This window comes from Ambystoma mexicanum, chromosome 5q, assembly GCF_040938575.1.
Source record: "Ambystoma mexicanum isolate Mex_15411 chromosome 5q, UKY_AmexF1_1, whole genome shotgun sequence".
Lineage (NCBI taxonomy): Eukaryota > Metazoa > Chordata > Amphibia > Caudata > Ambystomatidae > Ambystoma > Ambystoma mexicanum.
This window is the reverse complement of record NC_090933.1, coordinates 352,855,852-352,869,205: the sequence shown is the minus strand read 5'-3', so window position 1 is coordinate 352,869,205 and position 13,354 is coordinate 352,855,852. Positions and strand designations below refer to the sequence as shown.

Genomic DNA, 13,354 nt, shown 5'->3' with positions numbered 1-13,354 from the left:
GCAGAAGAGAACAGTTCACCGTGTTCCTCAGCTTGCAAATCGTCCAATGAATTAGAGGCATAGGACCTCATGTTGTGCCAGGGAATCTCGAGAGCATCTCCCAGAGAGGCGGCTCCCAACCCATTTCTGGAGGCATACAGAGGAAGTTTCTTGTTTGCCGATGTTGCAAAGAGGTCCACTTCCGGAGTGCCCCAACACAGGAATATCTGTAAGAGGACCTCTGCGTTCAATTCCCACTCGTAGCTGACCATTGTTCGTCGGTTGAGGGCATCTGCCGTAACTTTCAGCTGGCCCGGGATGTGTACTGCCACCAGCCAAACGCCATGCTGAACCGCCCATTCCCAAATCTGAATGGCAAGATCCACAAGAGGAGGGGACTTGGTGCCCCCCTGCTTGTTGATGTAAAACATGGACACTACGTTGTCCGTGCGGACACAAACCACTTTGTTGGCAATGACCGGCCTGAACGCCTTGAGCTCCAGGAAAATCGCCAGAAGCTCCAGATGATTTATATGAAGGAGCTTGTCTTGGGGCGCCCAACGGTTGGAGACCTGAAGAACATCCAACGTCGCACCCTACCCCTGAAGGGAAGAGTCCGTCGTGATTGTCACCATCGGAGTTGGGTCTTCAAAACCCACACCCACCGACAGGTTGCTGAGAGACGACCACCAGACGAGGTCCATTCTCATGAAAGCCGGAATCGATATTATCTTGGAGTCCGTATCCACAGCCTGATGCCAAGAACTCCGAAGAGCCATCTGCGTCCGCCTCATCTTGAGCCGAGCAATAGGAAGAGCCAATACGCATAAGGCCATGAGGCCCAGAAGCCTCTGGAACCACCAGGCCGACATGCTCTCCGACTGCGCAAACATCTGACACATGGCCAACAGATCCGCCATTCTGTCCCCGGTCAGGTATACTCTGCAGTCGATCGTGTTCCAACGAAAACCCAGGAAAGTCAGGTCCTGAGAGACCGTCATGGAAGATTTCCGCCAGTTCACAGACGGCCCAAGATGGAACATGAGCTTGAGGAGAGACTGAAGATTGCTCGGGGCTTTCAGCGGGCAAGGACTGCTGAACAGCCATTCGTCCAAATACGGATATCCATGGATACCCTGAAGCCGAAGATAAGCTGTGATAACCAACATCATCTTTGTAAAGACACGCACTCGGAACTGGAAGTGCTCCTTCCCGACAGAAAAACGTAGGTATCTCCGGTGTGGATTCCAGATCAGAATATGCATATACGCATCCTGAAGGTCCACCACGCTGAGTCAATCGCCCTTCTGCAAAGAGGACTTTTTTGACAAGGCGTGATCATCTTGAATTTCTCTTGTGGAGAAAGATTGAACTGGGAAAGGTCTAGGATGGTGCACAGGCCAGTATGGTTGGGTTTGGGCACCGTAAACAGCCAGGAGTAGAAGCCCCTCCCTCGCTCCCCCTGGGGAACGGGTTCCACCGCTCTGAGATACAGTAATTTCTGAATTTCAGCTTTGAGGGAGGGCAATCCTGACTGCTGGAAGGGAAGATTGATGGGTGGGGTAGGTGGAAGGGGTAAGCGGAAGCCCGCCCGAGCGATTGACAAGACCCACCGGTTCTCGGTGATGGTCTGCCACGCCTCCCAATGAGACGCAATGCGTCCTCCACCGGGGACTCGTGCGAGCGCAGAAAACCCTAATTTCTCTGTTTTTTTCAGTGGCAGCACCACCTGAACCTGAGGACGAGGCTGAGGAGCGGGAGAAAAACCTGACTCTGTTGCGGTTTTTCGCAGGAATTTCCCAAAGGGGCGTCAACCCTGAGGGATTTTCGATCTAGAAAACACCTGAAACCAGAGGATGGCCGAGGCTGCGACAATGATCTCTGTGTCCTGAAAGGTGGTTTTACCAGGACAGACAAGGACTTTTCGGTCTGAGTGCTGTCCTTAGTTTTGGTCAGCTCTACGTCTGTTGTAAAATGAAAGAGCTCCTTGCCATCAAAGGGCAGGTCCAAAACCTTATCCTGCACCTCCTTAGAGAACTTGGTGGCGTGCAGCCAAGCCTGACGAGAGGTATCCACGCCAAGCATAAGGCCCCGGGCCGAGGTGTCGACATGATGCGCCGCTGCCTCCAGCAAATCGTGCACCAGGACCCTGGCATCAGACAATCCCGTTTTGAAATCTTCTAGCTTTTCAGCGGGAATAAACTCCTCAAAATCCGATAGACCTTTCCACATTTTCATATTCGCCCTGGCTAACACCAGTTCTGCATTGGCTTGAAAGAGCTGCAGGGCTGAATTAGCGAAAAATCTTCCTCCCTAGGGAGTCAAGAAGGTTGTTCTCTTTGGCCGGAACCTGCATAGCCGTCGTAGAAGAGGATGCAGCAGGTCTGGATTGTAAAGTGGCCGCAGCCACTACCATGGAGGAGGGGGGCGGACACGACGCTAAGGCCACCTCTTCTGAAGAATGGAGCCTGTAGCGCGCGTCAAATTTCTTGTTGAACATTTCAGAGTGTGGTTTCACCCAGACTTTACGGACCTCGGCCAAAACGTCCTTCTGCAAGAACAAGCAGGTGCGCTCCGAAGGAGACAAAGGTGAACGCCCCCGAAAGCACACCCTCTTGTGGAGCGGGTGCTTCGGCTACTGGAACATCCAATAGACACATCATGTCCAGCACCCGGTCGTGAAAGGCTCTGACAGAGCGGGGCTGGTCTTCTTGTCCTGATCGCCCTGTGCGTCGTCCAACAGGTCCTGTTCAGGCTGAGTCGCATCAGGCACCACAATAGACTTGTCCACTCGGGACAACAGAGGTAGGGGTGGAAGAGTTGGGGGAGACCCAGCCAGTAAAGGTGGCGCCGCCGGAGCCAAAGGAACCGCAACTGGGACCGTCGGCGCAGGCGGGCATATCTCCCTAAACAAGCCTCGAAAGTACTCCTTCATGGGGTCGGAATGCATAAGTCTTTGAAACTTGCCGAAAAAGACATCCTCCACCGACCATTTAGGTGCTACTGGAGGAGGTCTCATGAGCAGAGTAATTCCAGGGACGCAAGGGCGAGGGTTGCCAAGTGGGCCCTTCCCCACTAGTGTCCACATAAATCAATGGCGCTAATGCCGCCAGGAGCGAGACATTGTACGGTAGGGGCATCCGAGCATTCCAGCCTTAAACTGGACGAAACGGATGTGCACAAGGAAACCGATGTTCACCTGAAAAACCACTCCCCACACCTAGGGCCGATGGCGTAGTTGTAAGGGAGGTATCCAAAATGGCTGCCATTTTGTCAGCACCTGCGGAGAACTGCGACAAGTGTGGAAGTGAGGCAGGGGTCTCACAGTTGGGTCAGGGGTCTTCATCTTAGCCATAACACAAGGAACCTCAGCTGAGCCACTACTGCGTGGCCTAGGATGTTTCTGTGACATGCTATCAGTCAAACTAGCCTTTGAAGGAAGGACCTTGGCACTGCCAGTAACCGAGGGATTACGGTCCAAGACCTCACTCTGTGCCCCCTCAAAAGGTCTGGAGTCACCGCTGGAGCGGGAACGATGAGGTACGCACCTCACCGACAAGACCCTAACAGACCTCGCAGAACTGTTGGTCACCTTAGCCTCTAAACTAGGGACCTCGGACCAGATTCCGGAAAAAGCCTCTTCATGACGGACCTCGAATTTCTGTTCAGTATCAACAGCCTCAACTGAGGTCTCAGGGCATACCCCAGTCAAGGAGACCTCGAAGCAAGCTCCGGTACCCGACGCCTCAGTAGAACTGGGCCCACAAATATCCCCCACAGGAGGGGCCTCGGATTATAGTCCGGTGTCAATAGGGCCTTTACGGAGGAACTCGGAGAAAGCTCTGGTACACTTTTTAGGCCTAGAAGGCACCTCAGGGCAAGCCCCAGTAACAGAGCTTTTGACGCCCCTCGCGGACCGGGAAAACCCTGGGAAGGAGTCCCCCGGCCGGGGTGCTCTAAAAAGTAAAGAACTCACCGGGCGTTTCTTCTTCTCGTCGATGAAAGTTTGAAAGTGCGCCGGAGGAGTACAGTGAAACACCTCCTCCCACAGCTCCAAATGACGTTGAAGCGCCCGGACCGAAAGGGAGTCGCAGTAAAGGCATGGGTCCCATCGGTGGTCCGGACCCAAACACTCTAAACAAAGAGAATGGGGATCCGCCCTAGCGAAGCGTCTTTGACAAGAAGAACAATTTGGAAAGTCTAGCTGAAACGGCATAGACTGACTACGGCGCGATCGCTAAACCAGAGCAAGAGGGGAGGAAACTGGGAGGAAAAAATCTTCCGAAGATGCAAGTGCGTCCAGTCCCAAACGAGCGGAGAAAAGGACTGATGGGCGATGCGCTGGCCGGAGCTAAGGAGGGCGGGGTTACGGCCGCGTGCGGTACCCCACCTATAAAAAAGGGAGGAAGGACACATTTTTGAAAAATGTGATGCTTTTTACAAAGTGCTCCGGTCCCATCCCACAAGACGGAGGAATGTCCCATAAGTATGGTGGAAAGCGGACAGGACGGAGTAAGAATAATAATAACTCGACGGAGTAACCTAACCTGCAGAAATGGGCTTGGATGACTACCCACTAACCCTATTAAAAACTCTCTAATTATAATTATAATACTCTGCATACTCATCCTCAAACACCCAATAAATCAGACACATACCTCCACCGCAGGGAAACACTGCAAACTACAGACACTCCACAACGCACAACAGGACACTAAACCAATCCCACACAAATCACCCATTTACACTCATGCACCAAACACAACACAACGTCGACCAGTTAAAAACAAGCCAGCACACAGTGCCCAGTTTTTCCGGACTAAAGCTAGCGACAGCACTTCAAAGCTCTCTTGCCCTTTTCCCCCTCAATACCACTAACACACCCCTCCCAACTCCCTTCCTTTTCAGATCTGCCAGAGCGCCTGGAGACCATGGCAATGGCAGCGGTGTGCGGTATAAATCACAATAACATAACAGAACATATACTCTGTATGGGGCACTCTATACAGACAACTGCAAATGCATACAGCGGGTCGAAGTCATATCCTTGAGAGAGACTTTTGCAGGATTTCACTGCTCAGCCAAACATGGGCACAAAACCTCAGCCAGTCCTCCCTCTCCTCTCCCCAGCTCCCTGTCCCTCCCCAGTCTACATCTGCTTCTCCAGCCTTTTTTTCCCACTTGTGGTTTTCTGGGCCGCTGCAGCAGCTTCTGAACGAACCCACAATCCTCCCTGTGCAGGGGGGGGGGGGCCTCCCCTCTTTGGCCTGCTTCCCTGTGTTTTGCTCTTATCCAGCTCCTTAGTGAGTCATATTTTTTATTCATCTCCCTTCTCAATTCCCTAGACGTCCCTTCTGCCATGAATCCCTACACTTGTCACGGGGGAGCATGTCTTCATGCAAAAAGAAAGTCTGCAGTATGTCAGCGGCATACACAAATCTGGTGTGCATCAGAAGGATAAATGCCTGCACTCTTTTTAAAGTGTGTGCAGAACAATATTAAGAGGAGTGTGTGAATGGTGAGAAAGCAGTCGTACGTGTATGAGAAAGTGTGCGATTGAAACTGCATAGATTTGGGTGGCAGGGAAATAAAAGCGGAGGATTGTATGCAGCCCTCTAGATAAGGTGCGTATTATGCTTATTTACGCATCTAATTATGGGAAATACAGATGATTTTTGTTTCTACTGCATACCATGTACGCTGTGTTTATTAATTAAAAAGAGCATACTTTCCACCACTAGATGGCACTGTAGCAAGCTCCTGTCTTGAGGCAGGCAGGCCCTTCCCTTGCCAGTCTCTCTGAGACATGTATCCTAATCCAGGGCTCAACCCACCCCCTTGGCCCTGGAAGACCTTTCCAGAAACGCACGTGTCCTTCTGCTACGTTTTTTCATTTGTAGAGTAAGCTGAGAGAGGAGGCCACAAACCCAGTGACACCAGCCAGGTAAGCAACCCGCCTTTCTGCTGCAGGCGCTTTTCAATGTCATTTTTATTTTCTGTCTGACAGCCCAGACCGCTATCTGATCGAATCTTGCATGGTCCGGGCTGTCAGTGAGAAATAAAACCGCAATTGAAACCAGTTCAAAGTATTTTGTTTCTTCCAAAGCAAATCCATCTGCTCGGGTCGGATGATCAACCAACTGCCCGTTTCCCAGAGTCACAGTCCCCCTGAGACACAGGCTGTGTCCCTGATGAACTCCACCACAGTGTTGTCGACGCAGCCTGTGTGTCTCGGGGGGGCTTTGATTCTGGGAAACACGTTTCCTTTGTCATCAGCAGCATAGCCCGCCCCCCGCCCTGTGACTCTCTGTTGCCCCCATGCCCCCATTACCGTGTCATGCCTCCTCTTCCTCCCCCGTGACTGTCTCTGTGCCCCCATGCCCCCCGTTACCGTGTCATGCCTCTTCTCCGTCCCCCTAACCCCTGTGACTGTCTCTGTGCCCCCTTGCCCCCCCGTTACGTGTCATGCCTGCCCTCCCTCCCCCGTGACTGTCTGTGCCCCCTTGCCCCCGTTACGTGTCATGCCTGCCCTCCCCCCAACCCCCCGTGACTGCCTCTGTGCCCCCTTGCCCCGTTACGTGTCATGCCTCCCCTCCCCCGTGACTGTCTGTGCCCCTTGCCCCCGTTACCGTGTCATGCCTCCCCTCCCTTCCCCCACCCCCGTGACTGTCTCTGTGCCCCCTTGCCTCCCGTTACGTGTCATGCCTCCCCTCCCTCCCCCCACCCCCCGTGACTGTCTGTGCCCCCTTGCCCCTGTTACGTGTCACGCCTCCCCTCCCTCCCCCCACCGCCCCGTGACTGTCTGTGCCCCCTTGCCCCCCGTTACGTGTCATGCCTCCCCTCCCTCCACCATGACTGTCTCTGTGCCCCCTTGCCCCCCGTTACATGTCATGCCTCCCCTCCCTCCCCCCACCCCCCGTGACTGTCTCCGTGCCCCCTTGCCCCCGTTACGTGTCATGCCTCCCCTCCCTCCCCCGTTACTGTCTCTGTGCCCCCTTGCCCCCGTTACGTGTCATGCCTCCCCTCCCTCCCCGTGACTGTCTCTGTGCCCCCATGCCCCCCGTTACATGTCATGCCCCTCCTCCCTCCCCCCACCCCCCGTGACTGTCTCTGTGCCCCCTTGCCCCCGTTACGTGTCATGCCTCCCCTCCCTCCCCGTTACTGTCTCTGTGCCCCCTTGCCCCCGTTACGTGTCATGCCTCCCCTCCCTTCCCGTGACTGTCTCTGTGCCCCCATGCCCCCGTTACCGTGTCATGCCTCCCCTCCCTCCCCCCACCCCGTATGACTGTCTGTGCCCCCTTGCCACCCGTTACGTGCCATGCCTCCCCTCCCCCCACCCCCTGTGACTGTCTCTGTACCCCCTTGCCCCCGTTACCGTGTCATGCCTCCCCTCCCTCCCCCATGACTGTCTGTGCCCCCTTGCCCCCCCATTACGTGTCATGCCTGCCCTCCCCCACCCCCGTGACTATCTCTGCCCCCATTCCCCCCGTTACTGTGTCATGCACCCCCGACCCCCGTGACTGTCTGTGCCCTCTTGCCCTCCCCCCGTTGCGTGTCATGCCTGCCCTCCCCCGCGACTGTCTCTGCCCCCATGCCCCGTTACTGTGTCATGTCCCCCCGCCCCCCTTGACTGTCTTTGTGTCCCCATGCCCCCCGTTACCGTGTGTCATGCGCACAACTTATTTTTTGGTGTGTTTTTATAGCGCTGAAAATAAAGTGGCTAAATCAGGATATTTTTCTTTTGCATCATATCGTTTTCCATTTAGGATGTGGAAAATAAAGGTACAGTGATATTATTTTGCCCCAACATGCTGCTATAAGGATTTACGTGTTGTCATGATGCTTTACTATGCAATTTGGGTATTTTGCAAGTAAACTCTATAGGACAGTATTTTTGTAGGTCTTGACACCCAAAACTTAAATATTTGTAAGTATGGAATGGAAGAAAGTGGCCATGCCCAAATTGAAAGAGTGGGTTAAAATCCCTGCTTCGCTGTTTAGCGTAAGTGTGTGATCCTGGGCAAATATTGTAATCTCACCCTAACTTCAACTGCAAAAAATGGAGTGCTTATGAATGATTATGTGTACACCCTTACTACAATAGGACAGTTTTAATAAGGCTAGGGCCACATTGGTGTACGGGGGTGCTCCTCTGCTAGTAGCTCCAGCACTGCCGCTTGGAAATGCATTATTTTAAAGGTTTTTATAAGCTAATAAAAAAAAAAAAAAGAAATGCATTATTGCTTCACTGGCCCGCCTCCAATCTCTTAACACTGGATTTGACAGCCAGACAGTCCCACCAGGCAGTCAGTGCAACAGAAATTCTAGTATAGCAGACTGTGGTAGAACCAACATTACATGTTCTCCCCTGTTGCTCCCAGCAACTGAAGTGGTTTGGGCCGTCCAGAGTACTGCCCCCCACTCTGCAGTGACCCCGTTATGCTATGATATTGAGTCTTTCATTGCACACCATCTGCCATTTGGACACTTTCTAGACCTTCAGGATCTGCAAGAAGTGGGTGTTTCAGACTTAAAAGAGAGTTAACTGATTGTAACATTGAAGCTGCACTAGAATAGTCTCATTACAAGTAAGAAGTTAAATGCCCTTACACAAGTAAGTTTGCCACCCCTCCACCGTCTCTGAAGTTAGTGCTTCTCCCAACATTTGAAGGGTTAGCCCTGTCTAAATTGTACCCCAGGTGCACCCCTGGATGTGTGCACTTGTACTTATTAAAATGGTTAAAGGCAAGCTAGACAACTTTGAGCTACAACTCTTTTTGTCTACGGGTCTGATTTTACATATGCAGTGGGTGTATATGTTGGATATGTTTTACTCTCTTGCAGAGGAGAAAACTCATTTTTACCCTCTTGAAATTGCATTTACGCTCCAATTTAAAAAATCATGCGTAAAATACTCCCACCTCAAAATCTTACCTGGAGCACTGGTTGTATGTTCGCCATATTGTTAACATCTGCGCCTAGATGCAATCCCTGCCTTGTTCCAGTGAGAATCTGTGCGTTATAAACAATCAAATCAGAGATATCAGGAGTCAAGGGGCCCAATTGTTGGCAGCAGTGGGAGGGACGTAGGGGCAGAACTGGGCACTATGTGACAAACTATGCACTACTCAATACGCTGAGGAATAAATATGGGCAAGATCACTCATCTAATGCAGTTTAAGCCCGCAGCTCAAAAAGGCTACCAAATGATGAGCCTAAGGGACACTTATTACACCCATCAGTGAATGTCATAACACAATTTTGCACATTCATGCAGTAGTCCTCTTCAGTTTGAAGCACTTGCTCCCCTAGTTTAATGTTACCTTTTTAAGTCATTTGTTTTATATATTATTTTAGTTTTGGCTATTAGGTGGGGCATAAGATGAAACTATTGCACTGGAGTACAGCTAGGAGGGGGGTGGGAGGTGAGGAGGGACACAGCTTGTGGGTGGTGTTTGGTTATTTACCCACCTGTTGCCCGCCCATGGCTAAGCAACTTCCAGAGGTCATTTCCATCCACTATCTGCCCCTGCTTGCCCATAACACATCCTCCTGGGATCTCTTGGAGCTATCTTTGTCAAACATGAAGACCAAACGTTGTGCTGCAAGTGTGTCACCCAGAGAGTTAATGGATTAGTTGCATCTATAAATGTGCTTCTGTTGTAATTAAAAAACCTTTATAAGCAGTGTGTGTCTCTTTGCACAGATGTACTGGCAAAAGCAAACATTGGCAAAGCCAACAGATTTGGCTTGTGCATATGTATCAGACATTTACCAGGCACTGTTTTCATGTGCCCTGATACTCGCACCATTTTGCAGGTGTTAACATCTTAGTACAAGTAGTGTCATTATGGCTGTGCCTGGCAAATTACATCCTATGCACACACAAAAGTCAAAACTGTTGGCTTTGCCAATGCTTGTTTTGCCACATTTCCATTTCCCATTTTCTTTGCACCTTCATAAACTGGCTCACGGCTTGTTCTCATTTATGTGCTATTCTCCAGGCACCCTTCTAGTGAATGCCTCTGTAATCTTTAAATGTGTTACGGTAAGCCACTTCTGATCAAAATTGACATCCCTGTTCCTCAAATAAATACAAATAGAAGTAGCTGTCTACAGGAAGGGTAAGAGCTCAGCTATTGGGCACTCCTTTCTTACAGAGCCATGCACAGCAAGGCCAAAATTATTGGCAGAGGGCGCTATATAAGACCACTTTACATTACATTAAGCCTTCCCACCTGATCCCAAACTCAACTGCAGCATTACGGTGCCATATTCAGATGCTCTTATAAGACAACATACTCTAAAAGGGAACTTTAAGGAAATGTACACGGATTCGGGAAAAAGTATGAAAACCTAACTCTTCAGTAAACCAAATGGAAGCACTGGAGGCCTGCCCATCAGCAGCTCCACCTGAACTTGCTCAGGCGGTTACTTGCCTTTAGTACAGCAACATTCACAACACATATGGATGTTCAGCCCACAGTCCCTGGAGTCTTTCTCTTCACACACCACAGGTCCGCTCCACAACATAAACCATTAATCATGGCGATATTGCTGGCACTTAAATGGACCACACACATTAAACACTTCGTCCGAGCAAAAAAACAAATCTACTTTGTAATAAAAAGGACAACTGCATCTTTTAGAATCCTTCGAGGAGAGTGATAGTCTTTTGTAGTCACTCGCATCTGCACTTTCAAAATGAAAGTGACAGGAAATCGTAACCTTTCATTGCATGTAGACCTGCCAAATGTTTGTTTCGATCGATCTTCGCTCCAGTGACGCACCACGAAATTGAAGGCTGAATGAGATGTTAGCGTCGCAAATACTTAAAGTCACGCTGTGTTCGATAAGTACAGTCAACTATGGCAGCTCAAATAAGCCAAGTCGCGTTCAGGACATGTGCTGACACTTCCTCGATGTGCACAGTTTGTATTATACGAGGAGACCATGGATATAATAGGTAGGCCAGCATAGATCTCCATCTATCCTTCCAAGAGGGATAGCTCAGGGGCAACGTTCTCGCCTTGGAAGCAAGACGTTATGGAGCATCACAGGTTCGACCCCCGGGTCCGCGCTTAGAAACCTCTGGGTATTAGGCGAGTTATAAATAACCTATCATATCATATATCCTATGATATCTGCCACGCCCCTTTTATTTGGTGGCAGATTTTGGCAATTTATTTATGGCAGCCAGTTTACAGTGATCTAATTTGGCAATCCTACAGGCACCAACCACTAGTTCCCAATCAGGACTCGTAATCTTCCTCTTGATGGCATCTTATTAATTGTCTGCCCCTCAGTCAATCTTCAACTTATTTTTAAGAAAGATGGCATTCTCTCTTCACCCGTTACAGTTCCGGTGCTGTAGACCAGAACATATGGCAGGGTTCCGCAACCTTCAGCTCACCAGATGTGTTGCACTGCAGCCTTAACCAGCATAGACAATGGTGGAGGATAACAGCACAGGCAATGACGGAGGATCATGGGAGCTGTTGTCAAAAAAACATGGAGAGCTATAGGTTACAGACACCTAGTCTAGTTGGCCGTAAGCCCTATTTATTTGTGGTTGAAACACGGTCTTATTTTCTAATGCAAAACTGTTGCCAGGACATGCACAGTAAGCCATCAATGAAATATGCCCATATAATGAGCAACCAATAGGAATTAGTGCAACTTTCAGCAGGCTTATGCCCTGATCGAAATCCCAAAACTTTCAGGAGGCTTATGTCCTGATCGAAATCCCACAACTTCTCCAAAAATAAGGTTCAGCATCAGTGACTTTCAACATGTTCAATAGAAATTTAAAACGGGCATCAATCCTTGGGTGCCCCCTGTCACACTGGCAAAGAAAGTGCAGTAGTTTATAAGTGGTAATTTAGGGTTTCAGCGCCATGCTGGCTGTCTTTCTTTGTTCTGCCATTCAGAGGCCAACAAACCTGTCCCAGGGTAATCTGCAGCTATTCCGCCCCCCCCCCCCAACCCCCTGCCGTTTCATTGCTGTATTTAGAACGAAGCCGCACATATTCCCCAAGGAAGACTCAGGCTTCAGAAACTAAAGGTAGAGTAGCTCTAAATGTGTACTTGCAGACCCACCTCTTTAAGAGGTGTTAACATGCCCGCTTTCACTGCTTCGGTGTGAGGCAGTGAACATTTTTGGAGATTAATAAAGTACAAGGAGGGGCTGATGCTGTGCAACCTCAGAGATTGAACCATGGAAATCACCCATTGGAGTTGGGAAACACACCTGCCAAAAAACAATCAGGAAGTCTGCTGACATTCACTCCACTTCTTAAGTAAACACCCAACGTTTACTTTTCCTGTGATGCATTAGCTTTGACGAACAGCGAACGACCTCTTCGGCCAGACCTAAAAGGGACGAAGGCATCTCTGCAGAGAGTAAACGGGGTGTGTTCACTTGTGTTATGCAAGGCGAGAACGCAGGCTTTCCGATTGCTGGGGAGCGGGGACCCCCTACGTTGGTTGCAAAAGCTACATTATGGCAGAAGTGCTAAGAATCTGCAAGCTACATTATAACACGATTCGTCTACTTCATGTGCAGTAGGTCGAAAAAGGAGTTTGGGTTTCTTCCCATGACACAAATTGGCAAACAGCCTCTTGGAATGAGTTCAGGACTTGTACTATGAACTAATGGAGAAAAACATCTGATCCACTTCCAGCCTCCTCACCCACCCCCTGCCAAGCAGACTTGAAAGCACTGTGTTATGGCGTGGCAGGCACAACACCAGACCGCTCACAGGACCCTCTAAACAATGCCTGCTTGTTTCCAGAGAAAGTCATTTGCACTTAAGCAGGCTGAACAGGCAGAGTTTGCCAAAACAAAATGCAAAACCGTAACTATAGATGAGTACTGAAAATTGACAGCAGACTGCGGGTACTTAACTGGATCTGCTTCTAACTTTCCATGGCAGCCCTGGACCACCAAAAAAAAAGAAGGGCAACTGCATGGCCCTGGAGACAGGTTCTGCCATCTAAGTGAACTATCCAGTCATGCAATCATTCCACGGAGCTTACGTGACTGCAGAACCAATCTGAAACTTTCTGTCCTTCCAGTCGGCTGATCTCATGTGATGCATGTTTCTCAGACACATCCAGTGCTTTAAACTAAATCCCTTTTCCCACCCCTTCGCCCCCTCGGTTTCATTCACAAGCACTGGAGATCAGTGGCCCATTCAGCCCGAATGACGAGGAGAATTCATCTTTCCAAGCGATGAATCCTCACTGTACAGGACCAGGTCATACCCACTGGAGCTGCCGTTTTCACTGTACAAGGCCAGGTCATACCCACTGGAGCTGCCGTTCTCACCGTACAGGACCAGGTCATACCCACTGGTGCTGCCGTTTTCACTGT

The 13,354-nt window shown here is 50.1% G+C and overlaps 1 protein-coding gene across 5 annotated transcripts in view; it reads right to left on the bottom strand.

Moving 5' to 3' along the window:
* SPIRE1 (spire type actin nucleation factor 1) overlaps window positions 1-13,354 on the bottom strand; it is an 871,368-nt gene that overhangs the window by 193,189 nt on the left and 664,825 nt on the right. The gene's annotated exons all lie outside the window — the stretch shown is intronic.